Raw genomic sequence first — 10,395 nt, forward strand, 5'->3', positions numbered from 1 at the left:
CGCATAACATGGCCTAGCCAGCGCAGCCGTTACGTTTTAATTCGCTGGACTATGTGGATGTCTGCGTATAGCTCGTACAGCTCATCATTAAACCTTCTTCGGTACTCGCCATCGCCAACGCGTAGAGGTCCATAAATCTTTCGAAGAACTTTTCTCTCGAACACTCCCAAAGCCGCTTCATCATGGTCCATGCTTCGGCCCCACATAGCAGGACGGGTACGATAAGAGACTTGTAGAGTATGATTTTCGTTCGCCGAGAGAGGGCTTTACTTTTCAATTGCCTTCCTAGTCCAAAGTAGCATTTATTGGCAAGATTGATTCTTTGCTGGATTTAAGTGCTGATGTTGTTGCTAGTATTGATGCTGGTTCCCAAATAAACGAGGTCTTTTACTATTTCGAAATTACGGCTGCCAACAGTAGCGTGGTTGCCAAGGCGCGTATGCGCTGACTCTTTGCTCGATGACAGCAGGTACTTCGTTTTGTCCTCATTCACCAACAAACCCTTCTTTACCGCTTCTTTTACAAATTTGGAGTAAGCAGAACTAACAGCGCGGGTGTTTAGGCCGATGATATCAATGTCATCAGCATATGCCAGTAATTGCAAGCTTTAATAGAATATTGTTCCAGTGCGGTTAAGTTCTGCAGCTAGTATAATTTTCTCCAGTATCAAATTAAAGAAATCGCACGATAGGGGGTCACCCTGCCTGAAACCTCGTTTAGTTTCGAACGGCTCGGAAAGGTCCTTCCCAATTCTGACTGAGCTGATGGTGTTGCTCAACGTCATTTTGCACAGCCGCATAAGTTTTGCGGGGAAACCAAATTCAGACAAAGCGGCATATAGGCAACTCCTTTTCGTGCTGTCGAAGGCGGCTTTAAAGTCGACGAAGAGGTGATATGTGTCGATTCTCTTTTCACGGGTTTTTTCCAAGATTTAGCGCATTGTGAAAATCTGGTCGATGGTAGACTTACCAGGTCTCAAGCCGCACTGATAAGGTCCAATCAGCCGGTTCACGGTGGGCTTCAATCTTTCGCACAATACACTTGAAAAGACCTTATATGCGATATTAAGAAGGCTGATTCCACGATAGTTAGTGCATTTTGCAGTATCCCCCTTGTGGACTGGGCAAAGAACACTAAGATTCCAACCGTCGGGCATGCACTCTTCCGCCCACATTTTGCAAAGAAGCTGCTGCATGCGCATTGCCAACTCCTCGCCGCCGTACTTGAATAGCTCCGCAGGCAATCCATCAGCGCCCACGGCCATGTTGTTTTTCAATCTGGTTATTGCTATTCTAATTTCGTCATAATCGGGCGGGGGGACATATATTCCATCATCATCGATTGGGGGCTCGGGTTCTTCATCTCTGCACGGTAAATTGCTGTCTCCATTTAGGAGAGCAGAGAAGTGTTCCCTCCATAATCTAAGCACTCTCTGGACATCAGTTACAAGGTCGCCGTTTTCGTTCCTACAGGAGTTTGCTCCGGTCTTAAAACCTTCCGTCTGTCGCCGTATTTCTTGGTAGAATTTTCGGGCGTTATTCCTGGTGGCTAGCAGCTCAAGCTCCTCGCACTCACGCCTTTCTGCTTCTGCTTTTTTCTTCCTGAAAGGCGTCTCGCTTCCCTTTCCAACTCACGATAGCTTTCACACACTCCTCTTGTTGTGTTCGCTTTTAACGTAGCCCTGTAGGCAGCGTCTTTTCTTTCGGTTGCAACGCGGCATTCTTCATCTTACCAGTTGTTTTTTCGTGGCCGCCGGTAACCAATTTTTTCCTCGGCGGCAGTACGGAGTGCTTTGGAGATATGCTCCCACTGCTTCTGTATTCCTTCAGGCTGAGTTGTGCTCTCAGAGAGCAGGCGTGAGAGCCGAGTTGCGAAATCATTGGCAGTCTGTTGTGATTGAAGCTTTTCGACGTCTATCTTTCCTTGTGTTTTTTGTTCCTTGTTTTTAGCCGCGTTGAGGCGGGTGCGTATTTTGACTGCAACGAGATAATGGTCCGAGTCGATGCTGGGCCCTCGGATCATGCACACATCTAAAACACTGGAGGCATGTCCTCCGTCTATCACAACGTGATCGATCTGATTGCGAGTATTTCGATCAGGAGACAGCCATGTAGCTTGATGTATTTTATGCATGAACCTCGTGCTTGATATGACCATGTTTCGAGCACCGGCAAAGTCAATCAGCCTCAGTCCATTAGGAGAAGTTTCATTGTGTAGGCTAAACTTTCCGACTGTAGGGCCAAAAACACCTTCTTTGCCCACCCTGGCGTTAAAGTCGCCAAGCACGAATTTTATATCATGACGGGGGCACCGCTCGTATGTGCGTTCTAATTGTTCATAAAAAGTGTCTTTCACCTCATCGTCTTTCTCCTCTGTCGGCGCATGGGCGCTATATCAACATTCAAGTTGATATTTTAAAAAACTTTTATTTTGGTTTGCAATAAAAAATTTATTTTTGTTTATTTTTGAGTTTAGATATTTTCCAACTAATTAGAATTTTCTTTTTTTGAAGTTATTCAAAATTTTAAGTTAACACGAAAACTCAATTAAAATTATTTTAAAAATTAAAGTAAAGAGTACAAAGTAGTTAACACTATATTTACTCCCCCTCCAAGAAAATTTGAAACAAACAAATTATTAATTAATATTAAAAGTAACCTTTTTTTGTTTTTTGTTGTTTAATGTATTTGTATTTAAATTAGTGTTAATAAGTATGTTTGCTGGTTTAAGTAAATCAATTGAAATATTTTTAATAGTATTTTTGTATTGAATTGTAAATGTTTTATTTTTCTTAGAGATAACTTTAAACGGTCCTTCATAAGGTGATTCTAAATTAGATTTACGAAGAACTTTAACAAAAACATACTCACAATTTTCTAATTGTTTAGGAACGAAAAATTTTTCTTTATTATGATGAAACACTTTAGAACGAACAAGCGAAAAATATTCTCTTATTTTATGAAGAGCGTCATTAGAAAAATCATGTTCTTTATTACTATTTGAAATAATTAATTCACCAGGTATTCTAAGTGTTTGGCCACAAACAAGTTCAGCAGATGAACATTTTAAATCTTCTTTAATAGAAGTTCGTAAACCAAGTAGAATGAATGGTAAAATGTCAGACCAATGAACCGAGTCGTTTGATGCTATAATTGCTGCTTTTAAAGTTCGATGAAATCTCTCTATCATGTCATTTGCTTGGGGATGGTAAGGAGATGTATGAATTTTATGAGAACCTAAAAGTTTAGTTAATTCCGTAAAAAAATTTGAGGTGAATTGTGAATCTTGATCTACTGTAATATTCAATGGTATACCAAATCGTGGTATATAATTTTGAATAAAAGTTTTTACTATAGTATTTGTTGAAATATCTTTAAGTGGATAAGCTTCAGGCCAACGTGAAAATCTATCAATAATTGTTAAAATATAACAATTTTCATTTGAAACTGGAAGAGGTCCAACAATATCCATATGAATATGTTCAAAACGACCTGATGGTATTTGAATTTTTTGAATAGGAGATTTAGTATGTCTTGAAATTTTTGATTTTTGACAATTGATGCAAGATGAAGTCCAATCGTTAATTTCTTTACGCATGTTAGGCCAATAATATTTATTTTGAATTAATTTTCTAGTTGTTCTTATACTTGGATGAGATAATGAGTGAATTTTGTCAAATATAATTCTTCTCATAGAATGTGGAACATAAGGTCGAAAAGGTTGTAGAGAAACATCACACCATATATTTAAATTAATAACTGGAATATGAATTTCTTTTAAATTATTTTTAGAATTTTGATCAGAAATGGTTTTTTGTAAAAATCTATCAGTTTGCTGTTCTTTATATAAAGTTTCTAAATTTATATCTTGAGTTGAAATTGCATTTATTTCTGGAATACGGGAAAGTGTGTCGGCAACTATGTTGTCTTTTCCACGTATATATTGAATATCATTTGTAAATTGAGCAATATATTCAAGATGACGTAGTTGACGAGGAGATCTATCTACTTTAGAATTTAGAACATGAATTAAAGGTTTATGATCAGTATAAATTGTAAAAGTTCTACCTTCAAGAAAATGTTTAAAATGTTTAATTGAATTATAAATTGCCAAAAGTTCACGATCAAATGTTGAATATTTAGTTTCTGTTGTAGTTAGTTTTCTTGAAAAATAAGCTAAGGGTTCTAGTATATTATTGCTAGTTTGTTGAAGAACTGCTCCAATAGCAACATTTGATGCATCTACTGCTAATGATAAAGTACCATTTTTGTCGAAATGTGTAAGTAAAGTATTTTTAGCAAAAAGTTTTTTAACATTTTCGAAAGCTGTTGTGGTTTCATTTGTCCAATTTAATTGTTTGAGTTTGTTTTTAATTGCATGTGTTAACATTTCATGCAGAGGACTAAGTTCTGTTGCTAACATTTTAATATATCTGTGATAGTAATTTATCATACCTAAAAATTTTTGTAATTTATTTATAGAAATTGGTTTTTCAAAATTTGTTATGATTTCAATTCTATCTAAAGATGGTTTAATACCTTCGCCTGAAATTTCGTAACTTAAAAAATTTAATTTATTTACACCGAGAGTACATTTTGAAGGTTTGATATTTAAATTATATTCTTCAAGTCTTTTGAAAACTGATTTTAAATGATTTATATGTTGATCTTCATTATCACTGGCAATAAGAATGTCATCAATGTATGTAAATACAAAATCGAAATCAGAAAATACTTCATTAATAAAGCGTTGGAAAGTTTGAGCACTGTTTCGTAAACCGAAAGGCATTCTTACGAATTCAAACATTCCAAAAGGGGTAGTTATTGCAGTTTTATGAATGTCTTCTTCTGCCATTGGAATTTGGTGGTAAGCACGCACAAGATCAATTTTGGAAAAAAATTGTTTGTTTTTTAAATCAATTGTTAAATCGTGAATATGTGGTAAAGGATACCGATCTGGTGTAGTAATAAAATTAAGTCTTCGATAGTCTCCGCAAGGTCTCCAATCATTTGGTTCTTTTTTAGGAACGAGATGAAGTGGAGATGCAATAGGAGAATTTGAGGGTCTGCATATACCAGTTTTAACTAAAAATTCAAATTCAGTTTTAGCAATTTTAAGTTTGATTGGATCAAGACGTCTGGGTTTCGAAAATGGTAAAATACCTTTTGTTTCTATCCTGTGAACCGTATGGTGTTTAACTTTTTTAGTATAATCTGGTTCACAGGTAATAGATGGAAATTCATTAAGTAATTTTGAAAACTTATTTTCGACAATAGGAATTTTGAGTGAGAAAATATCAGAAAATCCAGAAGATCCAGTAACTTTAATTTTTGTAGTAGAATCCATTATTTCTTTATTTTTAATATTGACAATAATTCCGAATTTTTCTAAAAAGTTTGCTCCTAAAATTGGTGTATCAATATTCGCAATAATGAATGGAAATTCAAAATCTCTTCTTAAACCTAAATCAATTTTAAGTAGTTTTGTACCGAAAGTTTCAATTGAAGAACCGTTTGCTGCGGTCAAAGTAAGATCCGAATTTCTTTTATAAATCTTAAATTTAGAAAAAGGAATAACTGATACAACTGCGCCGGTATCGATAAGAAAATTAAGTTTATTGAATTTATCAAATATGAATAGGCGACGAGTAGGTTTAATAATAGTTCCATTATCCGTCACCGTCATAATGGATCGTTTCAGTTTAAATTTTGTTCGTAATTTGAATTCTGATTTTGATTAAAATTGCATGGGGGTATACATTTAAGAGCGTTATTCTTAAATTTTTTGTGATACCAACAAATATTTGTTTGCAAATTAAAATTATGATTGTTTGAAAAATTTCTGGATCTTGAAAAATTTCGAGATTTAGATCTATTTCTATCTTTAGATCTTGAACGAATATATAATTGATTAATATCATTAGAAATTTTATTTAAATTTTGATAAATAGCCGTAGTTAATTCAGTTAAATTTTTAACGCATTGTTCTAAAATATTATTATTTATATTTGAGACTACAGGAGATTTGGAAGAATGAGGTTTATTGATTAAATCAAAAAGTTTGTCAGCTAAAATAATAATTTCATCTCTGTTTTGATTATTATTGGAAGTCAAATGAATTTGTATTTCTTGTGGTAATTTACGAATCCACAATTTAAAGAGTAAGTCTTGGCTAACTATGGAGGCAGAACCTATAAGTGATTTCATAAATCTGAATTATAGTGTTAACTACTTTGTACTCTTTACTTTAATTTTTAAAATAATTTTAATTGAGTTTTCGTGTTAACTTAAAATTTTGAATAACTTCAAAAAAAGAAAATTCTAATTAGTTGGAAAATATCTAAACTCAAAAATAAACAAAAATAATATTTTATACTATTTTTGAGTTTAGATATTTTCCAACTAATTAGAATTTTCTTTTTTTGAAGTTATTCAAAATTTTAAGTTAACACGAAAACTCAATTAAAATTATTTTAAAAATTAAAGTAAAGAGTACAAAGTAGTTAACACTATAGGCGCAGATGAATGATATATTAAAAAATTTTGCTTTTATTCGGATAGCGGCGAGACGCTCGTCCACAGGCGTGAACGCCCGAACTTGGCGACAAAGTCTCTCTCCCACCACGAATCCGACGCCGAAACTGCGCTTATTCGTATGGCCACTTCAATAGATGTCACAATTTTTGACTTCTTTCTTCCTTGCTTCGTCCAACGCATTTCTTGGATGACGGTGATGTCAGATTTTGCTTTGACGAGGACATCCACCCATTCAGGGAGCGGACGTTCCAGGTGCATGCCCTCAATTCATTGTCCTTCAAACGTTTGCCATGGTCGTAATCAATAGAGATTGTATTTATCCGACGCTTGTAGTTATATCTCATTGGAGTATGGTTTTACGTGGCGGGTCCCAAGCCCAGCGCACAAACCGCTCAGCGGGGGTGAAAATATTACTTGCACGTTTATATAGCGAGCCGCTTGCTCCAAGACAGACGCCCGCTTGCAGCCGCACCTAGAGGTGTGCAGACGCTGCAAAATACGAAAGCGTGATATGTAAATTAGAATGCTCAGGTGCAAATGAGAAAGCATAGACTCTAATGCAAAATCGTCATTTATAATTGCAAGAAGCCCACACACACTCATTTATACGGCGCGATATCAGTGTCTGGAGTGCCCTCGGTCGGCCTGTTTAGGATGAGTAAGGCATGTTGTTCAATGATGAGAAAAGCAGCAGGCGAACGATTTGAACGGCTTGGTTTTGGTGGGCAACAACGTGATACGCCTATCGAGTGGTGGTAACTGAAGCTTAAGATGGACAAGCGAAACTGCAGCATTTAACACTGTACTCACCAATGCTGTCCCCATCGAGAAAGGAAAAACATATCATACCACAATTAAAGGTGCCAATTGGTGAATTGAGCTATGAAATCAGCAACTGAAGTAGACTGCGCGAGAGCAATCCACCATGCATCATCGTTTTAATGTTCTCCATTTTTCAAAAATTATGCTTTCAAGTTTTCATTTCATGCTTTCTCATTTACATCTACAGTACGTTCAATGCGGTTGGTGCAAAGCAGTCCCAAAAAAACCATTGAGTCAATTATACCAAATACCAATTACACCAATTGCAGACTCCTCACTCTATTGTTAACACATTGGAGCTTTACCCTTCTTCTCGAAGTCTGCATAAAGCTCGCACAGCTCATTGCTTCTATACTCTAATGTGAGAAATTTAGTAAATATTTAGTGAATATATATCAGTCTGACTTACTGACTGTTCCTAATTCCGGGCAGTATATCGGAAAGATATATTAAGAAGCTTATAGAGTATAATTTGTTTGTGTCGCGAGAGAACTTTCTCAATGTCTCTCACCCAACTCAGTGGAAGTCTACCCCTTCCTCAGCCTCCAAACTACGGTGTCGACCGGAGCGTCTTCGTGTATTTGCATAACATGGCCTAGCCAGCGAAGTCTCTGGGTTTTATTCGCTGCTCGTCATATCTGCGTTAAGCACATACCTCGTTCGATACTCGCTTATCGCCTTCCCTTATGATTTGTAGCTTTTGAGTGGAAACACTACTACTCTTCGTCAACAATGGATAAGGTATATGTCGGTGCCTATTTTCTTGTTGTTGTTGTTTTAAAAACAAAAATAGTCCCCATAGGTTAAGGATATGAGCTCGGTACACTCCGACAAAAGCACCGTTCGGCTGCAGCGATAACGACTTTAGTCACCTCATGACAATAATTGCTGCTGCGGGAATATTCTCAGCACAATAAACCGTTGGAGCGATTCGAAAGTGATCGATTGTAGTAACGCATTTACGCTCCTAACAAATATACATTAATGAGGGTAATGGAGGCAGAGCTAGAGGTAGAGATAGAGGGAATGCAAAGTGAGTATAGATGGGCGAAAACTATATAGGATATGCATTCACGGAAGCGGTAAGATCGCGAACTTCACAAACGTATGTTATGTGAGTTACAACATTCGGCAGCCAGTTTTAGATGCCAAAAATGGGGGGAAGAAATCAGATTGCATCATGAGGTTGTTGCAACTCAATTTAAAATATTATGAAGCGGCTCAAAACCTCTTATCCCTCCCAAACAATTTTTGAAGGGGTATTTGGTGTGTAGATACTCATTGAACTATACTCGAATATTCAGGAGCAGAGTTGGCACCCGGACTCCGCCAGCAAAGCCTTACTTAAGACACCAATAAGACTTCTTTTCCAGGATAAGATGGCACTGAAGGCGGCTTAAATGGGCAAAAATTAAAGGAATATACATTTTTAGTAGATATGCAATACAGAACTTGACTAACACAGAGTGTGAAAAGATTCTGTGGATTAGTGAGCGCCTACAACAGACACTGAAAAGCTCGCTCGGCTTGTCGAATAAAATGTTTGGATTTCGAAAATCTAGCTCAGCGGTTGAGGTAATCTAAACAGTCGCCAATATAGCTCGCGAAGACCGGGTCAAAATAAAGAGAAGATCTCTGCTCTGATTAGTTTGGACATAAGAAATTCTTTAAACACACAAGTGGATGCAGATTGTGAAAGCGTAATGAAGCTTCTGCACACCTGCTTACTTGCACAGAATAATTAATAACAATTTTAGCGATGTACTACACTTCTTCTTTGATGTGGATAAGGGACCAGGAAAACACAATATCACCGGCAGCGTCCCTCAGGAATCTGTTCTAGGGCGGCCAACGTTATGGAATGCGACGTATGACGGTGCGCTACAAATCGACCTTCCCGGAGGCACGCAATCTGTCGGCTATGCAGATGATATTGTGATAGTAGCAGTGGAAAAGAAATAGGATCAGCTCCAAGCATTATGTAGTAAGAAGTCGCGAAGGAAGAATAAAGGAATAGCTTACGAACATGGGACTGGATATGGCTAGCAATAAACCAAAAAAAGTTTTGGTGAGCTCAAAGCAGACTGTGGACGAGTTAGTCTTAACCATAGGAAATTATCAAATAAATTCAAAGCCTTACTTGAAATATTAAGGAGTAAACATCAAAACTAACTTATAAGAAGCACCTCAAGCCAGTGGAAGAGAAAGTGTCTAATGTTAGTGGAGCTGTAATGCTGGTGGTTCAAGGAGTATCTGCGTAAGCGGTAGGATAGAGGGGGATCCTTTCTGTCCACACTGTCTCACTGAACTGGAAAACGAAGAGCACTTAATATTTCATAGTCCTCGTATTCACGGCGAAATACTCTCTGTACATAGAGTTTTTGGAAAGGAACCTTTCTTGAGGAATTAGTTCCACAAATGTAAGGCGCGATAACCTCCGAAGAGATCTAAGGCCGAACTTCTCTTCCAATTTGCGTCGTGCTCCTCTTGATTTTCTATAAAGTTGGTCGGTTGTGTTTTCACTGAGAGGTTTTCATGGCAAAAATACACCCGGAGCGCTTGCCAAACACTGCCGAGGGGCGACCCCGCTTAGAAAATTTTGTTTCTAATTGAAAAACCTTATTTTTTAAATTTTTGATGTTGCTTTGCCCGGGGTGTGAATCAAGAGCATGTGGTGTGGTAGGCGGACTACGCTACCATCACACCAAGGTGACCAACATTGTTGAACTGCTGTGAGTAGAATGGCGTTTATATTGATGACGCGATTGAAGCATGCCGAAAGGGAGCGAGGAGAAATGCGCATGCGAAGCAGTGGCAACTTAATCGCCTTGCCCTCCAGTGGCGTTATGCCTAACGACTGTATCGCGGGGTGTGGGTACATGAACAGGATAAGCCTGGTTTCATTGGGCCACTTGAGAACAAAGCGCTGCCCCAGCGTCACTGAAACTGAAAAAAGGCAGAGGTAGAGCTAGTGGTGGAGGTACAGGTAAAGGTAGAGATAGACCGAGATGCAGCTAAAGATAGGAAATGTTTATTT

This window comes from Eurosta solidaginis, chromosome 3 (genome assembly GCF_040869045.1).
Source record: "Eurosta solidaginis isolate ZX-2024a chromosome 3, ASM4086904v1, whole genome shotgun sequence".
NCBI lineage: Eukaryota > Metazoa > Arthropoda > Insecta > Diptera > Tephritidae > Eurosta > Eurosta solidaginis.